The sequence below is a fragment of the Enhydra lutris genome, unplaced genomic scaffold (assembly GCF_002288905.1).
Source record: "Enhydra lutris kenyoni isolate GAN:26980312 unplaced genomic scaffold, ASM228890v2 scaffoldscaffold11, whole genome shotgun sequence".
Classification (NCBI taxonomy): Eukaryota; Metazoa; Chordata; class Mammalia; order Carnivora; family Mustelidae; genus Enhydra; species Enhydra lutris.
The window spans coordinates 6,761,003-6,784,890 of record NW_019154095.1 but is presented as its reverse complement, the minus strand read 5'-3'; positions in this window follow the sequence as shown (position 1 = coordinate 6,784,890).

Here is a 23,888-nt window from a genome sequence, read left to right as displayed (position 1 = left end):
AGAAAAGTGATCACTTTCTAGAAGTAGGACGTGCAGACAAGTGAATCTGAAGATAGACCTTGGGGGAGTGGCTGGCTCCTGGAAAGTGGTAGAGTAGAGGAACACAAAATCACAACTTTTAGAAGTCTGCTCAACTGAGGGACATAGCTCCGGAGGCTAAGCAGGGACAATGTGGTCTCAGGACCTGTGGGGTCACAGAAAGACATGTGGTGTCTGAGGGTGGCAGAGCTCCCAGTTATTGGAGTGGGGAAGCTGGCTGCAGAGATGGAACCAGGAATGAAAATGGTGGCTTCCCAATCTCTGGCCCTGTAGGAGCTGAGAGCTTGGGGCCCCACTCCTCAGTGCACTCTCAGAGAAAAGCAGTCAATCCCTCCCATCTCCCTGGTTGCTGGCTGCACTCTGAGCTCACCTGGCTTGGGACCAAGCATTTCTATCTCTGGCGCACAGCCCCGTTTGGAGTCTCCAAACTCAGCAGGTTCCTGCCACGTGCTCCAGTACCACTCCTCCCAGAGGAAGAAGGAAGGGGTGTCCCTGGATCTGCCACTTGTGGGGTCCCTGCTCAAGGAACAGTGGTCTGACTGTGCCTTGGATCACGGTTTAAGATCAGGCTGAGAGCCCCTCCAAGTCTTAATGACAAAGAGAAAATCCTGAAAGCAGCTCAAGACAAGAGGTCTGTAACATACAATGGTAGAAGTATTAGATTGGCAGCAGACCTATCCACAGAGACCTGGCAGGCCAGAAAGGACTGGTATGATATATTCAGACCACTAAATGAGAAAAATATGCAGCCAACAATACAATATCCAGACAGGCTGTCATTGAAAATAAAAAGAGAGATAAAAAGCTTCCAGGACAAACAAAAATTAAAAGAATTTTCAAACACCAAACCAGCCCTACAAAAAATATTGAAAGGGGTCCTCTAAGCAAAGAGAGAGCCTAAAAGTAACAAACCAGAAAGGAACAGAGACAATATATAGTAACAGTCAGCTTACAGGCAATGCAATGGAACTAAATTCATATCTTTCAATAGTTACCCTGAACGTAAATGGGCTAAATGTGCCAATCAAAAGACACAGGGTATCAGAATGGATAAAAAAACAAGACCCATCAGTATGCTGTCTACAAGGAACTCATTTTAGAGCCAAAGACACCTCCAGATTTAAAGCGAGGGGGTGGAAAACAATTTACCACATTAATGGACATCAAAAGAAAGCTGAGGTAACAATCCTTATATCAGACCAATTATATTTTAAGCCAAAGACTACAATAAGAGATGAGGAAGGACACTATATCGTCCTTAAAGGGTCTGTCCGACAAGAAGATCTAACAGTTTGGGGCGCCTGGGTGGCTCAGTTGGTTAAGCGGCTGCCTTTCGCTCAGGTCATGATCCCAGCATCCTGGGATTGAGTCCCACATCAGGCTTCTTGCTCCATGGGGATCATTCAAGCAGAAGATCAACAAGGAAATAAAGGCCTTAAATGACACACTGGACCAGATGGACATCACAGATATTTTCAGAACATTCCATCCCAAAGCAACAGAATACACATTCTTCTCTAGTGCACATGGAACATTCTCCAGAATAGATCACATCTTGGGTCACAAATCAGGTCTCAAACAGTACCAAAAGATTGGGATCATTCCCTGCATATTTTCAGACCATGATGCTCTGAAACTAGAACTCAATCACAAGAGGAAAGTTGGAAAGAACACAAGTACATGGAGGCTAAAGAGAATCCTACTGAAGAATGAATGGGTCAACCAGGAAATTAAAGAAGAATTTTAAAAATTCATGGAAACAAGTGAAAATGAAAACACAATTGTTCAAAATCTGTTGGACATTGCAAAGGTGGTCCTAAGAGGAAAGTATATAACGATACAAGCCTTTCTCAAGAAACAAGAAGGGTCTCAAGTACACGACATAACCTCACACCTAAAGGAGCTGGAGAAAGAACAGCAAGGAAAGCCTAAATCCAGAAGGAGAAGAGAAATCACAAAGATCAGAGCAGAAGTCAATGAAATAGAAATCAAAAGAATAGTAAAACAAATCAATGAAACTAGGAGCTGGTTCTTTGAAAGAATTAATAAGATTGATAAGCCCCTGGCCAGACTTGTCAAAAAGAAAAGAGGACCCAAATTAATAAAATCATGAATGAAAGAGGAGAGATCACAACCAACACCAAAGAAATAAAAACAATTATAAGAACATATTATGAGCAACTATACACCAGTAAATTAGACAACCTGGAAGAAATGGATGCATTCCTAGAGACATATGAACTACCAAAACTGAACCAGGAAGAAATAGAAAACCTGAACAGATCCATAACCAGTAAGGAGATTGAAGCAGTCATCAAAAATCTCCCAACAAACAAGAGCCCAGGGCCAGAGGGATTCCCAGGGGAATTTTACCAAACATTTAAAGAAGAATTAATACCTATTCTCCTGAAACTGTTCTAAAAAATGAAATTACAGAAAACTTCCAAATTCATTTTATGAGCCCAGCATTGCCTTGACCCCAAAAGCAGACAAAGACCCCATTAAAATGGAGAATTGCAGACCAATATCTTTGATGAGCACAAATGCAAAAATTCTCACCAAAATACTAGCCAATAGGATCCAACAGTACATTAAGGAGATTATTCACCACAACCAAGTGAGATTTATTCCTGGGCTGCAAGGTTGGTTCAACATCCACAAATCAATCAGTGTGATACAATACATTAATAAAAGAAAGGACAGGGGCGCCTGGGTGGCTCAGTGGGTTAAGCCGCTGCCTTCGGCTCAGGTCATGATCTCAGGGTCCTGGGATCGAGCCCCGCATCGGGCTCTCTGCTCAGCAGGGAGCCTGCTTCCTCCTCTCTCTCTGCCTGCCTCTCTGCCTGCTTGTGATCTCTGTCTGTCAAATAAATAAATAAAATCTTTAAAAAAAAAAAAATAAATAAAATAAAAAAATAAAAGAAAGGACAAGAACCATATGATACTCTCAGTAGATGCTGATAAAGCATTTGACAAAGTACAGCATCCTTTCTTGATCAAAACTCTTCAAAGTGTAGGGATAGAGGGAACATACCTCAATATCATCAAAGCCATCTATGAGAAACCCACACCAAATATCGTTCTCAATGGGGAAAAACTGAGAACTTTTCCCCTAAGGTCGGGAACATGGCAGGGAGGTCTACTATCACCACTGCTATTCAACATAGTACTAGAAGTCCTAGCCTCAGCAATCAAACAACAAAAAGAAATTAAAGGCATCTGAATCATCAAAGAAGAAGTCAAACTCTCACACTTTGCAGATGATATGATACTTTCTGTGGAAAACCCAAAAAACTTTGCTCCAAAACTTTTGAACTCACATAGGAATTCAGTGAAATGTTGAGATATAAAATCAATGCACAGCAATCAGTAGCATTTCTATGCACCAACAACAAGAGAGAAGAAAGGGAAATTAAGGAGTCGATCCCATTTACAATTGCACCTAAAACCATAAGATACCTAGGAATAAACTTAACCAAAGAGGCAAAGAATCTGTACTCAGAAAACTCTAAAGTGCTCATGAAAGGAATTGAGGAAGACACAAAGAAATGGAAAAATATTCCATGCTCATGGAGGAAGAACAAATATTGTGAAAATGTCACTGCTACCTAAAGAAATCTACACGTTTAACACAATCCCTATCAAAATACCACAATTTTTTTTCAAAGAAATGGAACAAATAATCCTAAAATTTATATGGAACCAGAAAAGACCCCAAATAGCCAGAGAGATGTTGAAAAAGAAAATCAAATTTGGCAGCATCACAATTCCAGACTTCAAGCTCTATTATAAAGCTGTCAGCATCAAGACAGTATGCTTGATGGTACTGAGCATGAAGACTGGTACTGAGTCTTGGTACTGAGTACTGAGACAAAAACAGACACATAGATCAATGGAACAGGATAGAGATCCCAGAAATAGACCCTCAACTCTATGGTCAACTAATCATCAACAAAGTAGGAAAGAATGTCCAATGGAAAAAAAGATAGTCTCTTCAACAAATAGTGTTGGGAACATTGGACAGCTGCATGCAAAAGAGTGAAACTGGACCATTTCCTTATACCACACACAAAAATAGACTCAAAATGGATGAAAGATCTCAGTATGAGACAGGAATCCATCAAAATCTTTGAGGAGAACACAGGGAGCAACCTCTTTCACCTCAGCTGCAGCAACTTCTTCCTAGAAACTTCGCCAAATGCGAGGGAAGCAAGGACAAAAATAAACTATTGGGACTTCATCAAGATCGAAGGCTTTTGCACAGCAAAGGGAACAGTCAACAAAACCAAAAAATATGTGATAAGATATTTGCAAATGACATATCAGATAAAGGGCTAGTACCCAAAATCTATAATGAACTTATCAAACTCAACACTCAAAGAACAAAATAATCCAATCAAGAAATGGGGAGAAGACAGGAACAGACATTTCTGCAAAGAAGACATCTAGATGGCCAACAGACACATGAAGAAGTACTCAACATCACTTGGCCTCAGGGAAATACAAATCAAAACCACAATGAGATACCACCTCACACCAATCAGAATGGCTAAAATTAACAAGTCAGATGTTGGCAAGGATGCAGAGAAAGGGGAAGCCTCCTACACTGTTGGTGGGAATGCAAGCTGGTGCAGCCACTGTGGAAAACAGTATGGAGGTTCTTCAAAAAGTTGAGGAAGGGGCATGTGCACCCGAATGTTTATAGCAGCAATTTCCACGATAGTCAAACTACGGAAAGAACCTAGATGTCCATCAACAGATGAATGGCTAAAGAAGATGTGGTATATATACACAATGGAATATTGGGCAGCCATCAAAAGAAATGAAATCTTGCCATTTGCAACAACATGGCTGGAACTAGAGGATACTATGCTGAGCAAAATAAGTCAATCAGAGAAAGACAATTATCATATGATTTCTCTGATATGAGGAATTTGAGATGCAGGGCAGGGGGTTCTGTGGGGTAGGGAAGGAAAAAAATGAAACAAAATGGAATCAGGAGGGAGACAAACCATAAGAGACTCTTAATCTCATGAAACAAACTGAGGGCTGCTTGAGGGTGTGGCGGTAGGGATAGGGTGGCTGGGTTATGGACATTGGGGATGGTATGTGCTATGACCAGTGCTACGAAATGTTTAAACCTGATGATTCACAGACCTGTACCCCTGGGACAAACAATACAGTATATTAAAAAAGGGGGGGCTAGGTTTGGGGCTGATTTGTTCTGCAGAAATAGATAACGGGAACACCTCTTCCTTTCCCTCTGCACACTCACCTCCCAACCATGTATTGTATCCATGATGACATTCTTCCTTCCTTGATGAGATGCCTTGATGTGGCCTCAGAATCTTTCTCAACACAGCGCTCCTGAAAGATCCAGTCATTGTAGCCAAACGACCAATTTCTTTGATTTTTCCTGAACTGGAAGTCCTTTAATGGAACTTCCAGCTGTGACATGCTATGAGTCTGTCACCTCTCAAGCAAAGGGAGGAATTCACAAATTAAAGGGAACTTGAACTCAACAGAGTTAATAAACACAAAAAACAGCCATCATAAACTCATTCCTTCACAAATACAAAGAGGCAACATTGGTTCAGGCACTCCCAAGAGGCAGCAAGAATGGAGAAGAGATGGCTGCTTGCCAGGGGAGGTCTAATCTTGAGATCAGCACTATATTGTTTTGCATCTAAGCCTGCACTGTTACCGTAGATATTAGCAGGAGGCAGCTATTTATTGGATATAAATTTTAGTTATTTCAAAGTTAATAGAATTTAAAATTCACATCCTCAGTCATACCTGCTCAATTTCTCAATGGCCCCATGTGGCCAATGGCTGCCATGTTGAGCATCAGAGATGGAGATCATTCCCGTCATTACCAAGTCCTGTGGGACAGCTCTGGTCCCACTGGTCCCATTGCGATTCTTTTTCAGTGAGACAAAGCAGTGAAGCAGAGGTACATAATGTAGAGAAAATGGAAACTCAGTGCTGTTTTGGAGAAAGGCTGGTGTTGTTGCCTTCAATACTTACGATTCCTCAGCATTTATAAATGGTCATCTTTCTTTTCTTATTTGGAAAGAAGCTTCCTTGAATAAAGGGTTTGGATTCTCAGTGCTAAATCTCCATTCTGTTTCCTATGGCATTTTGTTATTGTTGTTAAGATATTTGGGTCTTAAACTACGAAGTCTTGTTTTTCTACTTAAAAGTTTTATGTTGTGAGCATACAAGGTCTACCACCACCAGAGATCCAAAACCTGGATTTATTTAATGAGCCACAGACAAAATAATGGAAGATTGCCTCTATTGTTGAAAAGATTGTACACATTTTTATACTTATTCACACAAAAGCCTGAGGTGCCTCTACCAATGTCCCCTCCCTCTGAGCATCTGTCTGTCACCTGCCCCTCAAGACTCCTGTAAAAGGAAGTAAAATCACACCCTCAGAATCCTACTTCTTGTCCCCCAGGGCCTCTTCGTCTGAGGGGCCACGTTAAGCTTTATCAATCTCTTCCTTTTCCCCATGAAAATTCTTTTTGATAACGTGAAAGGGATCTTACAAATTATACTTTCAAACATTAATCTTTCTAAAACCCTTCAGCAGCTTTCCTTAGCTCAGGGTCTTAAAGCAAAATTTGAGTGTTTTCTATGTTTCCTGACATTCAAGCTTTTCCTTGGCTTCCAAAATCTTTATTCTACTTCTTTTAGTTCAAATTTTTCATTTTTGCTCCTGGTTCTGAATTCCTATTCATTAACTAAGAGCACCAAGTTTGTCCTCCTTTTTGTCTCCTTGGTCCTGTTTGTTATCTTGATGTACTACTCAGATGACTCATGTCTCTTTATTCTTTTAGCCTGTTTTATGATCAATTAGCTTTCATCTGATTTTAAAGGTGATTTGGTTCTACTGTTTACTGGACTTTTTTCATCTTTTCTACTGGGATTTTAATTTTTAGTTTTTTTCTAAACATTCAAGTTTTACCCTGTAAAATCTATTTATGTTTTATGGTCATAACATTCTCATGTGTCTTATTATGACTCTTATATGGGAGGAATACCTTTCTGATTTCAGTAGCAAGAAGAGGGTAGCTTTTCTATAGTAATCATGAGCTAATAGGCTTGTGCTCTTGTCTAAGACCAACCTTTCCACCTGGGTCCCGCTTCTCCTTTCTCTTGCTTACTCATGAACAATATTCTCCCTTGCTTTCCCCATTGCCCCCTCTCCTAAAGATTCAGGAGAATCTAAAACTAAAAAAAAAACAAAAACAAAAACAAAAAACAAACTAAAAACAAACTAAAAAAACTAAAAAAAAAACCTAAAAACACACACACATTCTCTTTGACACTATGTCACCACCAGCTCTTGCTTTGCCTTTGCTTAGTTTCTCAGCAAAACCCTTTGGAAGGAGTGTCTGGACAGTCCCCTCATCCTCTTCTCCTTCTCTGGGGGTTTGATACCACTCAGATCTGGCTCATCCCCCTCTTTTCACCAAAATGACTCCTGTCAGTAAAGGATCATAATGCATCCTGTGTGACCTCCCTCAGCCCTCCCTCTGCCCATTGTTGATGTGACCCCTAATTATGTGTCAATGAGCAGTTGTTCCCAGGTGCTGGAAGGAAAGGCAGCAGACAGCCTCTGAACTGTGGAGGAACCAACTGCGAGGTAGGTTTTCAGGAGAGAGCTATCAATGGTTGAAGAAGGAATGGGAATATACGCATGATATTTAGGGAATTGATACAAAGGATGGCTTTCAGTATACAAGTATAGGAGATTGGGCAAAAACTTTCAGTCTATACTTTCTTTTTTTTCTTCTATTATTATTGCAATGATTAGTATTATTATGAAAGTAATGTTCCTGGGGCCAAGGAAGTAAAATCCTCAGAGTGTCTGTGTACAATTAAATGTGACTTATTTAAACAGATTACTACAAACACTTATTCTATTTTTAGGTCAATATCGCTAAACTGAAATAGATCTCTACTTAGTGAAAGGTTCAAATGCAGATCTTAGGATTCGAAAGCAGAACCATTTTATCACTAAGTTGTTTCTGGACAAACACAAAATGTCAGAAACAGATTTCGTTCTCTCAGATGGAAGAGAGGTGGGGCAGTGAAGGCTACTTGGATGAGGACAGGAGTTGAGGGACGAGCTCAGCTGAGATGCTCTAGGATAAGGCAAGCTAATGGGTCCTCACCAGAGCCTCAGGTTACGCCTGGGCCAAAATATTAAAGAAATCATTCGTTGAGACCCTGACCTTTCTCCAAAAAGAATTTGATGTGATCTTAGTGTGATGAGGGTTAGAGATGGTGAGTCGATTTGTACCACCAAGAATGGGAAGCAAGGGAGCCCTCTAAGATCTCCTCCAGGATTAATAATTGTCTGTGATAATGCTATCTATACTAGCATAGGATTATGAATGGTACATGGTTAGAAGTGTGTTTCACCTTGGTATAAAATCAGAAGAGCTTACTAATTGAGTTGATGTCCTTACTTCCAAATGTATAGAGCGGGTGCTGTCTTTTCCAAGGTTCATCCTCCCATCGCCTTTGAGTGGAGAGAGGAAAATGGGCAAAGGCTGAGTAGCACAGATAAGCCAAGGTGGTGAACAGTCGCCATGACCTCGGAGCCCCTTGTGGCCAGGTGATGTGCTCTTGGTCATTCCAGAGCAGTGAGGAAAGAGCCTTGTAGGAGGACCATCAGCTTCGAGGCCTTTCCCAAGCTCAGCAAAGAAACATAGCAATACCTCAGGTGGCCTGAGACATCCCCAGTTTATATGCCTGTTGTTCCAGCATAATTTAGTAATATGTACCTTGCATTCTCAAAAGTGTCCCAGTTTGGATGATGAATTACTTGGTCAACTTACTCAGGGAGCACTAGCCTGATCTGTTTCACATTTTCCTTGTTGATAGAAGAGGGTAATTTAGAAAACCTTTAATCAGAACCCCTTGCTCATGCCCCCCTCAAACTCCCCCCTTCTCTTTTGAACACACACAAGCACACAGGCTCATGGACACTCACACTTGTGTATCTCACTGTAGCTACATTCCTTCATCTGGCAAATACCATAATGTTTTCTTCATCAGGAAAGACTATAAAATATTTCAAAGGGTACAAATCCAGGCTCTATCACTAGCTGCCCAAACTGCATTTGTTTTGTTTTCTTAAAGAAAATATCTATCTCACATGGCAGTTCTAAGAACTAGGATATCATTTCTAAGATTCCTAGTACATAATCACGTATTCCAGAAAAAGTTGTCCCATTCTCTGTTACTGGAATGAAGGTCCAAAGAAGCTTAATGTTATTTTATTAAATTATGCAAACTTATTAAGCAATAGCTGTGTTTAATAAGTGAAATCCAAGGGGGAATTGTGTGCATGTACTTAAAATTCCAGGTTCTTTTTTAAGATTGTCTTTCTTCCATGCCAAAAGTGGCCCAAGTTTCACCACAGACTTCTAGTTCCATGGGCTCAACAAAAGCACAATAGCTATACTGGAGTTTTTAAATTACAGCATTTCTCTGAAACATCGCCGATGTTGATGGAAGAAACTAACATCTTGTGTAATTTCTGGAATCCTAAAAAAATTCTCCTCACACTGTAAGTTGGAACCCTGGCAGTGATCCTCATTAAAACATGACTCTCAGCGCAGAGAGGTATTGGTTATCTGCTGGCTTAAGATCCTTTTTCTACTGAGTGGCTAGGAGAATGGTACTCTCTCCATCATCAAGTGTACAGAAGGAGAAACTGAAGCTTGAGAGGTTATTTCAAGATCACTCAGCTAATGAGTGGCAGAGCAAAGACTTTGAACTGACATCTGTCTGACCCCAAAGCTCTTTAAATATTAAGTGAAATTCCTTTTCTCTCTATTCCCCAAAAGATCACTGCTTACTTCTGAGTTTGGATGATTTCTTTGATATCTGCTCTCAGTAACCATCTATCTTTTGACTCCCCGACGTTTGTGACCAGTGTTAGATTAGCAGAGAAGTCTAGTTCTCTGTGTCCCCTTCTCATCCATCTGTCCGTCCATCCTGCCTCCCTCCCTCATTTATTTCCTCCCTCCTTCCTGTTATTCATGCATCTATGTATTCATTTGTCCACACGAGCGTACATTCATTTAAACAAATGCTTGGCTCTACTCTCTATGCCAGGGCACTGATCCAGTTGCTGAGAATGGGAAGTAATACAACAACACTTGTTATTTTATAAATTCACATTATGGTGAAAAACAGACAAACAAAACAAAGAAAAGCTGGGAAGGAGAGAGGGAAGAGATGGAGAGGAATTTCAATGTTTTACCTTGTATACTTCGCTGCTACCTAACTCCCTTCCCACAAGCACGCTCCGAGGCAATCTCTGTATTAAGAAATACTTTGGCCTCTAAAGTCTTACCAGGTTTGGTCTATGGCATTGTAAAAGCTTGCCTAGAATGAATCAACTCTGTCTTTTAAATGGGTAGCGGAGGAAACAAATTGTTGGGAGTGAAAAAGCAGAGAAGATCATTTCTATTTACAAAATTCATCCCCCCCCTTTTTTCCTTTTTTTTTTTTTTCCTCCTCTCTTTTTAACTTCTGAAAAGGGGACTTCTCTTGGTATTCCTAAAGGGGAAGCTGTCAGGTGTAGACACACCATAAAAGTGAATGGATAGATAGATGATTTGCTCAAATAATTCTGTGTAAAAGGCACCAAGCCTCAGAGTCATAAGCAGAAGTGAAAATCAACTAGAAAGTGCTGACTTACTGTAAAGGTCTTCCTTTGTGACAGGAGGAATTGGATCTGTAACCACGTGTCCATAGATGAGACATTCTCCAGTCACACCCAGGCCCTCATGGAACAAGCGTCTTGACTGGGAATAGAAGCTTTTCCTCTCTAGCTGAGTTTTTCCCTCTTTCCCCAGATCACCTGCCCCCATTGATGTGCACCGAGGAAAGAGCCACCATCGGGCTTCAGACGTTCCTCCTATAATCCCAAGAATTGACTCCCCACCATGAGGCTGCTATTCCTTCTGTTTCTCCTACTTGTGTGTCTTGTCCAGGTGTCATCCGGTAAGTGGCAGCTCCTCCTAGTAGGACGCTGTGACAGATGGCCGTGGGGAGGAAGGGAGCCACATTGACTCATGACCCAGCGATGCCCTGGAGAATACAACAACTGATTGATATCACAGCTGAAAGAAAGGACCAGCCTAGTGGGCATAGACAGTTGGATATAGATACAGAGAGAGACATCGATATGAATATACATGAATATATGTTCATATTTATATGAATGTTATCAATTAGAAACATATGAATACAACATACATATATTCTTTCACATTTACAAGTGTCTGTATTACATATATAATTTATAATTACATATATATAATTATTTTTATCTTGTCTTCTTATGAAAAATTGGGAGAGTTTGTGACTTCCAGAGGAAAACTATGGTCCTGGCAGAAAGCAGAAAACAAGTCTAATTCCCAGCCGAGTATGCTTTCCATCACAACGTGGTGCTTTTAAAAGCCAAATCCTCTGTTGGAAACTCTTCCTTTTTTAATTTTATTATGTTTTGTTTGTCACCATACAGTAAATCATTACTTTTTGATATAGTGTTCAGTGATTCATTATTTGCGTATAACACCCAGTGCTCATTACAACACGTGTCCTCCTTAATACCCATCACCGGACTACCACATCCCCCACCCCACCCTCCCGAAACCCTCAGATTGTTTCCTGGAGTCCTTAGTCTCTCATGGCTCGTATCCCCCGCTGATTCCCCCCACTTCATTTTTCTCTTCCTTCTCATAATGTCCTCCGTGCTATTCCTTATGTTCCACATATGAATGTTGGAGAGGATGTAGAAAAAGGGGAACCCTCTTACACTGCTGGTGGGAACACAAGGTACAGCCACTTTGGAAAACAGTGTGGAGGTTCCTCAAAAGGTTAAAAATAGAGCTACTCTATGACCTAGCAATTGCACTCCTGGGTATTTACCCCAAAGATACAGATTTAGTGAAAAGAAAGTCCATATGCACCCCAATGTTCATAGCAGCAATGGCCACAATAGCCAAACTGTGGAAGAAGCTGGAAACTCTTCTTTTTCTTTTTTTTTCTAAAGATTATTTATTTATTTATTTATTTGACAGACAGAGATCACAAGTAGGCAGAAAGACAGGCAGAGAGAGAGGGGGAAGCAGGCTCCCCGCTGAGCAGAGAGCCTGATGTGGGACTCGATCCCAGGACCCTGAGATCATGACCTGAGCCGAAGGCAGCGGCTCAACCCACTGAGCCACCCAGGCGCCCCGCTGGAAACTCTTCTTATTCATAGTTTCTTTGTGGCTGCTTGTCATTCTTCTTGTAAGACGTTCTCTTAATTTTAGGCATCGTTCATGTTCTCACAACTCTCAAGTCACTTCCTGAACTTCTCTAGTCAAGTGACTTGATCACATGCCATGTTCTTGCCAGCTTAACTCACAGGAGCCCAAGAAGACCAAAGCTTGCTATGGACGATGGCAGTGGCACTGAAAATGTCACAGTGTATGAAAGAGCTCTGATGGCATGGGAGATGGGAGGGCTGGTATTCAGAAGTGAGAATGCCCACTTAGTGTCCAATGCTTGTTGTCTAACTTGGGCTGCATGCTTGTAAGATTTTGCCCTTTTGAAAAAGAGGAAGGAGTGTTGGGAAGCTTTTATGAAGAACATGTAGAGTATGTCCCTAATCTTGTAGCAGAACCAATTCACTTGCTTTCTCCAATCTAAAGTTCCTTCTTCTGAAAAAGAAAGACCCTATAGTGCAGAGGTCAATAAACTTTGTTTTGGTAAAGGACCAGCTACTATTTTAGGCTTTCTGGGCCATGAGGTCTGTCATGACCCTCATGAGAAGCAACGATAGACAATATATAAATGAACGAGGGTGAATGTCTTTGTAGAAAACTATTTATGGACACTAGAATTTGAATTTCATGTAATTTTCACACGTTGCCAAATATTTTGCTTCTTTTGAAGTTTTTTCTACAATTAAAAAACAAGTAAACACCATTCTAAGCTGATGGGTCACACCAGAACGGGTAGAGGGCCAGTTTTGTCCACACAAGATGAATTCTGGTAGCTTCAGTTGAACACGTGTTATGGTTTTAATATGGTTTTGTCACCTTTCCTTCCTTTACAGGGCATGAGAAAAGGGGGAAATACCTTGAATGTGAGAAAATGGGCGGTGTCTGCAAGCACCAAAAGACCCACGGATGCTCCATCCTGCCTGCGGAATGCAGAAGTCGGAACAAACATTGCTGTCGCCTCTAGCGTCCGCCCCTCCGTGACTCCTCAGGGCAGCATGGCAGCTTCACGCCTGCTGACCTCTGTGGAATAAACACATCACCACTCACGTTCATCCTGCCTCGGGTCTTTCTGAGGGCACGGTTGACCTCGGGGAGGGGAAGGGTGTGTGGGACTGGAGTTCTGAACTTGGTACCCACCGCTAATTCCCTGATTGGGCAAGGCCTGTCCTTTTCTATGTCACTTCTTCTGCACCTGTAACTATTCACATGGTTCTGCAAGCCCCCTGTAACCTGTTCATATATGTCTGTCAACGGACATATCGAGGATTAGAGCTTGAGGGGTGTGTGCGTGTGTGTGTGTGTGTGCATGCTCGTGCATGTGTGTGTGTGTTGACAATATGTGGGAAAGGTCACTGAGATTTTGCTCTCATTATCATACTCCCTTAATGACTGTTGGCTACCAAGCAATGGCTCCTTGTTAATTATTGAAGAGCCAAGGAAATAAATTGATCAGAAGGGCCTAAAGGTGCAGAAAGCTCAAAGTTGGTATCCTGACATCAAGCCATAGAATCAGATCTCAGAGATGACAGAAACCACTGTTTCACAGAGAATCAAGACTTAGCGAGGTAGTGATTATTTTCCTCTCTCCAAAGATGCCTTTCCAAATAGCAGATTCCTTTGGAAGCATTGCCTCATAACCCAAGGAATGGTTTTCCACAGAGATAAGATTTGGATTGTGTGGCAGAAGCCAGCTGATTGGAAGTGGAAATGTCATCTTCAGCAGGAACTTACTCTCTTTTTGAAAGTAATCTCTTCTCTTAAGGACTTTCTTTTGGTAACAAATCAAACTCTTGGACACTGTTGCTGGAGATGTGAAGTTGTAAGGCTGCTTTGGAAGCAAATTTGGTGGTTTCCATTTTTAAAAAAAATATCTATTTTTCAGAGAGACAGGGCACAAGCAGGGGGAGCAGCAGGGAGAATGGGTAGAGGGAGAAGCAGGCCCCTGCTGAGTGGTGAGTCCAACGTGGGGCTTGATCCCAGGACCCTAAGATCATGACCTGAGCCAAAGGTAGATACCTAACCAACTGAGCCACCCAAGCCCCCCATTTTATTGTTCCTTACAAAGTTGAACATATGTTTGTCATATCACTCATTAATTCCACTCCTGGGTATTTTCTCAGGGAAATGGAAACTTACATTCCCATTCTAAAAAAGTATGCATATGTTCATAGCAGCTTAATTTATGTTTGCCAAAAATAGTTAACAACACAGATGTCCTGGTGTTTTACTAGTGAATTAACTGTGGCACATCACATAATGGAATGTGATGCCACAATAAGAAGGAATGACTGAGTCTAGTAACATGAATGGATCTCAAAGGTCTTCTGCTGAGTTAAAGACACCAGACTATAAGGACTACAGGTTACTTGAGCCCATCAATGCAGCATTCACAAAAAGCAAAACTATAGGGTTAGAAGCCAGATCAGTGGTGGTCATGGGTTAGGGGTCATAAGAGAGAATGACAATAAGGAGCGGTACCATTTATTGACCATACCTTCCCTACTTTCATTTCATCACATTCTGGTTCTGGAACTACCCTCTATTGAGAGACGGGCCTGTGTGTGTTATAGTGACCTTGCTCTCTTCACACTGAAACACACACTAAAGACATAACTAACTTTGAGAAACTGTTTTTGACCTGATAACCGAAGACTAAAGAGGAAAAGTCCTCACACAAGGACCGGACTCTGGTTGTTAGATCTGTTTCTCACAGGGATTTGGATTAGTAATTCTAAAACTACTTGTATATATCAGAGTTGAACAAAGGAGAAATGCACTCTAAGATCCATTTTTTCACTGATGGAGAAGAAAAGATTATAAATAAGGAAAGAGGGAGATGAGAAGGACCACCATGGTGCTGGATTGAAGTTGAACTTGGGTTTTTAAAATACATATAGAGATAGAGAGATACAGAAATATGTACAGGTGCGTATATAAATGAGTTAATATCAAACATGTTTCCTAAGTGCAGCCACTGAGAGAAACGAGAATCAGTGGAGCACATTGAGTACTCAGATCTCTGTTTCTTTTTTTTTTTTTTTACCGTCCTTTTTAAGTAGCCTCCACGCTCAACGTGGGACTTGAACTCATGACCCTGAGATCTAAGGTTGCATGCTCTACCAACTAAGCCTGCCAGATGCCCCTCAGATCTCTGTTTCCACATACCATTTTCTGTAGATGGAACCAAGGATCCTTGAGGAACTAACTCACTTTAAGACTGGGGCTGAGAAAATGCGAAATGAGGCTGGAGTATCTTATAGTGTCAGAAAATAACAAAGTACTCAGAAAAATGAAGAACGTTGAGAGGACCCAAGAGAGAGCTGAAAGAGCTCTCAATGGCCAACTGGAAACAACTTCATTAAAAAAATAAAGTGTTGAATTACAACTCAAACATAAATTAAATAACCATGGGGCCATATGGGTATAAATCAATCTCCCTTCTCCACCTCCATTTAAAATTTTTTTATGTTTCCCTAAATTTCAAAAATAAAGTAAAATTTCTTAAGCATCCTCCATTTATTGGCCATACCTTCCCTACTTTCCTTTCATCACATTCTGCTTCCAGAACTATCCCCTACCGAGAGACGAGCCTGTGTGTGTGATAGTGACCTTGCTCTCTTCACACTGAAACCCACACCACCTCTCCTTTAACTACCCCTCAGTAATTCCTACCCAATTTTTTACGATTCTGCTCATACATGGCATTCACTGGGAAGACATCTTCGAACCCTCAAGGTGGATATGATTTCCACATCTGTGAGTTTCATTAGCAGAACATACCTTGAACCCATATCCCCAGTTCCCCGTATACCATTTCAGTTCCTAGCACACAGCTGGTGCTTGAGAGATTACCAGCAAAATAAATGAATCTCTGAATGAGGAAAATGGTATCATGAGGCCTCAGCCTTCTAATTTAATTCAGGGTAGGTACATGAAGTGTGACTTCTTCAATTTACTTAATTCAGGGTAGATTCATTAAACATGAATTCTTCCATTCACTTCATCCTTATGCAGCAGAAGCTCCTTCCGGGGCATGTCCCTGGCATGCGAATCACACAGTTCCTTTTCCTCCTCAGGCACACACTTGTCTGTGAGTCACAAAAATGATACATGTCACCATGCCTATAACCTGTAGAAAGATCAAAAACTATTTATTTTTGGAAGAAAGCCTCAAGCTCCCCATAGAGGGGAAGCAACAATTCAGTCTGGCCAGGAACCCCCAACCGTCATTACTCAAGAACGTACACAGTCCTACGTTCCTCCTCCTCCCTGCATTGTTGCTCCTGCTTGCTTGTTAAACAGGAAGACAATGCCAGTCTTTAAAGCTTGTTAAGAACAGAAATTTATGATGTTATTTGGAGGCTGAAATCAAAGACTTCAAATACTTCTCTTGGGTTGATACACCTCAGAGTGGCAAGTGTGCCTCCCAGAGACTGATTATGGGATTGTCAATGTCCTTTGGAAGCAACACATTAAAACTGGTTTTTATCTTTCTGGGACAGGATTCTGCTGAGAATAAGATGATACTGCAGCCCACAGTCTGGGGAAGGAAGATCTATATACATACTTGGTCAAATACAAAAGTGTACTCACACAGTGTGCCCCAAAACAGTTAAGGAATGTCACCAGTTCCCTGAAGTTCACCCCTAATTCCCAGGCTTAGAATCCCAGGCTTCAGAGCTTATCAGCTATGTCTTTAAAACAAAAAGATTAAAGATCTAAATTTAAGTCCCTAAAGAAAAGAGAATAATCAGGGGCACTGGCTGAGATAAGAAAGGTTTCCAAAAGAGGGGCGGGGGGGTATCCTACCTGACTCAAAGCCAGGCCTTGAAGAAGGCTTCTTTTCCTGCCTCTTAGAAGGTGGGAGAAAGAAAGCCTACACTCAGCCCAGAGAAAGAAGGGCCTCCGTGCTCCCTATTACTCAGCCTGCCCACCGTGGGTCATCAGCAGAAGTCACCAACTCTGGACCAAGATGCAGACGTCATGACGCCTCAGACTAGTGAGAGGGCCATACATACCCTTTGTGGAACAACTTGAGGCTGGAAGGTAGGTTCACTCCCTTACTTTTCCCCATTCGTGGGTCTCAGCTCTGTTTACATTTTCTTCAACCTGCCTCCTTCTACTGGGGCAAGTAGTTAGAACAGGGCTTTTAGCAGGGAATCTTCATAAACTTCAGCTTATGGTGGGCTCTTGTACCCTATCTTCATGCCACATGGTCAAAGCTATCATGAAAGGCCCCTGTCCATCCTGTTTTCATCATAGCAGCTCTGACCATAGCAGGCAGCTCTGACACTGGGGCTGCCAGTCCCTAAGAACATCAGTATCTCTGTCCTAGATCTGTCACCAAGAGTCATGGTGTGAGAAGCCCTGTGATTCTCCCGAAACATGTTCTTTCACAGCCCAACATAATCTACTGTTCTGTGCTCTTGGATGAGAAATCAGACCAGTGCGGAAACTGAAGTTGGGCCATTACTCTGAGTGATGCAACAAAACCAGTCCTCATGCCCTATGGGTCCACAGTGAACAGACTCTTCTTGACCCAAAGCAGAAAGGAGGAGGATGGTGGCTGGGGACATACTGCTCGACCCAGCTGTCCCCTTGGCTTATCATCAGTCAGTTCTGTGAAGTGGTATTCTAGAAGACACAGGAGCCTGAAGCAATAAGACTCAGGAATGGACTATTTGATTGGGTGAATTTATTTATATAAAGACAGAATATTAGAGGAGGAGAAAAGTAGAGTTGGAGGAATCGTGGGTGAGCACAAGCCCAATATGGGGACAAGGGAGAATGGCTGACTTTTGGGAGGAAGCAAGGGTCAAACTCTCAGTCACCTGCCAGACCCTCACGGCACTCACCCATGCAAGCCAATTTTCTCCTCCCAAATCCAAGTAACTGTAGTTCTCTGTAAAGCCTCTGAGCTATTCCTTGATACTCAGTGTTTTTGTGATGTCGGGAATGAGCACCAGGCAGGCAATGAGGGCCCTGTGTCCCTCTCTCCCTTTCTTCTTGCCACCCCTTGCTCAAGATATGGAGTGGAGAACACCTTCAAGTTTCTTCTAAAATGCCCTGGTTCTAAATACATGAACTGCCTCCTTCTGGAAGCCCTCTAATGTTCCCCCTTTCCTGTTCTTACAGCCAGTCACTACACAGGGTATCTGAAGAATGAGGATGGCGAACGTTAGTTCAAACACACCTCAGCAGGTGGAAGCGTCAAGAAAGGAGGCATATTTGTAGGAATGTCACCAGATTGGACAAGGAAACAGGTGCTGGTTTAAGGAGACGCCAAGGAGGGTTTACCTGGCATTACTTGAGAGATGCAGAAGACAACGAAGATGAGAAGGAGAAAGAGCTTCATGGCGCCGAGTCTGTGGCGAACTCCTCGAAGTCCCTTGAAAAGAGAAGACAAACAGCAGTGTAACAGGGTTGAATAAAAAGTTGTTTCGAGCCTCCTCTTTTATAAGTTTGAACGAGGTGACTAAACACGACCGAGAATGTCCATTGTGATCAGAGCACTGACTGACATGTAGAGTGGACAATGAATGCCGGAAAATAAACAAGGACAGTGATTAGCAACGTTTGGTACAGGGCTGGGGTCATTTCTTTTGTTAGCGTTTAACAAATCAAGGCCCCAGGAAAAACAGTAATGGTAGTGACATGATAATGACTAGGATTCATGGAACATTTACTCTATGAAAAACCTGGGATGGTTGGTAGGACCTTTTTTCTTAGTTATTCTCAGGGAACGAGAATAATCTGCTCCTGCAACTCGGGGACAATTACAGTCACACCAGGACTTGTGTTTTTCCAGTCATCTCTCTAGTGCTTTGTAGAATGGAAACCATCTCCTACCTCTTATGACTCACCTCCCAAGTCCCTATTGCCCCTGAAGAGGTGGTTGTTCTGAACTCCAGACGTCGGAAGTCTCTTCTGAGCTCAGCCATTTCATGTGTTCTTAATAAGGTCTGTCCCTGCCTCGTCTGACCAGGGAAATTCTCCTGTTCCAACGATGACCCTGCTGATTCAGGTCCCTGTGCCATCCACAGTGATGTCTCATGACTGAGACAACCTCGTGTCCTCGGCTCTTGTCCTGCCGAGCAAACATAGTTTCTGGTGTAGGTGGAAGCGGGGGACTTAAAGTCTTAACCAAAGCCTGAGGAAGAACCAGTTGTTCTCTTCTCAAATTAGGCCCTTGTCTTGAGGCAGGGGATTTAGTGCAACCTACCTCTCACATTTTACTTCACCTGCCATTTCTCTCTTCACCTGCCAGTTACCAGGGTTTGGCTACCTGACCCTGACCTTGACCCAGAATCTCACAGAGCTCAGGAAATCCTCATCCAGAAAATCTTGAATTCCTCAAAAAACAATGATTCCCCCTGATTCTGGATGAACCATTGTCTACAACAAGTGTCCCCAGGAGTGGCTAACTCAAGGATTTTCATACCTTTCCCTCTTCTCCCTAGGCAATGGTCGATAGCTTGCCTTACACTCATACACGTAAGTAGAACTAAAAGGGAAGAGTGCACTGAAGGAGATTATTTCCACCTTCCTGCTGCCAGAAGCAAAGTAGCCTCACTTTATGCAGGTCTTAATATGAGCCCTAAATGTACACATGAGGAAAATAAGACTAGAGATATTTAGTGTAGTGATAGAGTTTGTATGTGGCAAAGTGAAAATCAAAATCAGAAGTCTGGGTCCAGATTCCGAATTCTTTCTTACTGTGAGATTGTCCACTAGTCTCTTTACATAAGGATTGGCTCTTAGAATAATCCATTAAAAATTTTACATTTTAAAAGAATAAAAAATTAGCTAATCGTCACTTCCCATAGACTAGTGATAATTTAGACAATAGGGCTTAAAAATAAAAGTTTTTATGATATTACCCCAGCCAGTGTAAAAATTCACCATACATAGCAGCAATGTCCACAGTAGCCAAACTGTGGAAGGAGATGAGATGCTCTTCAACAGAGGAATGGATAAAGAAGATGTGTCCGTATATACAGTGGAATATTACTCAGCCCTCAGAAAAGATGAATACCCACCATTTGCATCAACATGGATGGAACTGGTGGATATTATGGTAAGTGAAGTAGTCAAGCAGAGAAAGACAATTGTCATATGGTTTCACTCATATGTGGAACATGAGGAATAGTGAGGAGGACCACAGAGGAAGGGAAGGAAAACTGAAAGTGAAGAAATAGGAGAGGGAGACGAACCATGAGAGACTCTGGACTCAAGGAAAAAAACTGAAGGTCACAGAAGGGGTGGGGGGTAGAGGGAGGGGTAACTGGGTGATGGATATTGAGGAGGGCACATGTGGTGAGGAGCATTGGGTGTTATATATAACTAATGAATCATTGAATACTTCATCAAAAACTAATGATGTACTGTATGGTGGCTAACTGAACAGAATAATAAAAAATAAAAAGAAGTCCATAGCCTATGAACAAGAAATGATCTCTCGCCCATGAAATCTGCCAGCCCCTGGTCTTGGGCTTCCAGCCTCCAGAAGGTGAGAAACAGATACATAAACTGTTATTTATAGCCCCCTCCCTGGTCTATGGTATTGTGTTACAGCAGCCCAAACAAACTAAGACACACACCATATACAAAATATTTAATATCTGTATGATGGATAGTACCACTGAAAATCTTACCTATATTAATGAATCTGGAACAATTTACCTCTAGCTCTATTAGATTTTGCTTACATATTTTGAAAGCACTTTGTAAGCACTTTTGAAAGTGCTTACAATTTTTTAAATTTTTTTGAGCGAGAGAGAGAGAGCACACAAGCGGGGGGAGGGGCAAAGGGAGAGGGAGAAGCAGGCTCTCCACTGAGCAGAGAGCCTGATGCAAGACTTGATCCCAGAACCCCAGGGTCATGACCTGAGTCGAAGGCAGACACTCAACTGACTGAGACATCCAGGTTCCCAAGTGCTTACAAATTTAAAATGATTACATCTTTTTAGTTAATTGAAATATTTATCATTATGCAGTAATCCTCTCTTCACCCAACAGGATGGGGTGTTTATTTTCCTGGAGAAACAGCTATGCTACCCTTTCGTTACAATGCCTCTAGTTCTCTTCCTTTTTTCTTAACCTTTCCAAGTCCTTAAACTTTGTGTCTCTTGTACATAGCATCCAGCTGGAGTGAGTTCTTTTACCCAGCCTGATTATTTCCATCTATTCATGGCTTATGTTTACTGTAATTACTAATACATGGGGATCATTGCTACCATTTTGTTCTGACTACGCGTTTCCTTTTTCCATGCTGTTTGCTTCCTTTTGTGCCTTTGTTAATTGAGTCCTTGCTTTTTTTGTTTTCTCTTCCCATTTTTTTTTCCCTCTACTGGCTTGGAAGTTACACACTAGGTTTCTTTTGTTTTGGAGGTTGTGCTTGGAATTCTACCATGCACACTTAGAAAAGTCTCAAGTTAACACATTATCCATACTCCCAACCAATAGAAGAACTTAAGACGTCAGTTGTGATCACCTCCTTGTAACTCACAGAAACACAGAAAAGAAAGGTGATCACCAGGTGCTAGGGAACGGAGGAAACAGGGAGATATCGTTTATAAGACATAGTCTCAGTAATGTAGGATGGATAAATCCTGTGGAGTTGGTACAGGGCATCATGACTAGAGCTAACAATATTGTACGTTTATTGTAAATTTGCTGAGACAGGGGTGCTTGGGGGACTCAGTCGGTTGGGTGCCTACCTTCCACTCAGATCACAATCCCAGGGTTCTGGGATCAAGACCCGCATCGGGCTCTCTGCTCAGCAGGAAGCCTGCTTCTCCCTCTCTCTGTCCCTTCCCCTGATCATTCTCTCTCTCTCTCTCTCTCCTTCAAATAAATAATGTTTAAAACTAATGTCACAGACCAGGAATATTCAAGTCCTGTAACCACTGTAGGCAAACTATTTGGGAAATCAGTGCCAATGAAGAGCAGCAGAGAAACCAACATTGGTAACCATATCTGGATATCTTTACAAGTGCTGATTTACAGCTGGTAATAATGAGTCTGCTGTTCATGTACAAACTTTCACTAAATTTTCTTTGGTTGTTCGTTGATGGGGACCTGGTCATAGAGATGGTCCTCTTTATTACTGGTCATCACAATTCCTCTCATACTCCTTTCTTTTTCCTGTGACTCTTTAGGTTTTGGAAAGATGTGTGGTAAAACTTATCTGTCCCCTTCGTCCTTCAGCTTCCCGGTCACCTTGGGAGACCTCCTGCATCCTCTCCCCACCATGTCCATACTGGCTTTGTAAATAGCAGAAAGCCACACCCATGCCTCGGTTCCCTCCCTCTGCAGAGGGAGGACAGGGGCATTCTTAGTGGAAAGGTGACTTCCTCGGGACACGACAGCAGATGTCATGCCCTGAACCAGAAAAGTGAACAAGGAAGACACACAGTAATCACACCTATCAGTGGAAGCCTTCTGACCTGCCATTGAGGTTCCTCTCTGGATGATCTCTCGGTGCACCTGCCTGTGCCCAGCACCACACCCCTAACGCTGGGCTCCCTCAACAGTGCCTCCCACTGGGCACTTTACCTGCTGAACGAACACATCCCAGGGCCAAGCCCTGTCCTCACATTGCCTCACCGCACTCTAGGGGACCCTTTCCTATCCAGCCTTCCTGCAGTTGTAAAAGGAAACCATAACTTCCCTTCTACGTGGATAGAGTATTATAGACCACCAAAAGAAACGTCTTCGATCACACTCCTTTACTGACGGTGTCATCTTGTTATTTAACTAAACGGAGTCTGGTTTCTGCGCCCGCCAACGGAGGCTGATAAACCAAACAGTCTAAGAATTACAGGTTATGTGAATGAAAATGCTTTGCAAAATATAAAGCATAATAGAAATTTTATTCTTACATAGTCTCCCTCTCACTGACTACCCCTCCGTGGAAGACAACTGTTCCTTTAATTGATCCTAATGACACAATAATTGAATAGTGAGACTACATGTCATTTGGTTTATTCGGACAAGGGAACCGTGCTCGGATCCCGGCATCAGGGCCCCTCAGCTGCTCCACGTCCCCTGTCAGCTCCTCTTTACTTTGCAGCAAACGGTGAACGCACGGCAGGGGCCTCGGAAGGGCTCACAGTCTGGTGTCCCTTGCTTCAGGCAGATCCCACCACGGAGGTAGCAGGGTCTTTCAAAATTGAACCCCCTGGTGCTGTCTGCAAAATGAAAAGGAGTTTGAATGAAGCTGAAGGCGTGGAGAGGAATGCTGGGGACCTCGCGGAGGGAAGCCCTGTCTCTCCCAGCCCAGCACTGACAGCCAGCAGCTTGGCTCCAAGAGCATCCCCACTCATTCCGCCATAAGGCATCACTGTCGGTGACAAATTGTCCTTCCTGACAAGTTGTTCCCACCTGGGCATTAACTGGAGGGTAACAGGAGCCACTGCTGGGTGCTCCTCACCAAGCCCCCAGCCCCTATGCCCTGACACCCATCCCCGCTCTCACAGAACCATCTGAAGAAAGCCTTGCCCAGCGAGACTCAAGGTCACCACTGGGACATGAGCAGAAGGG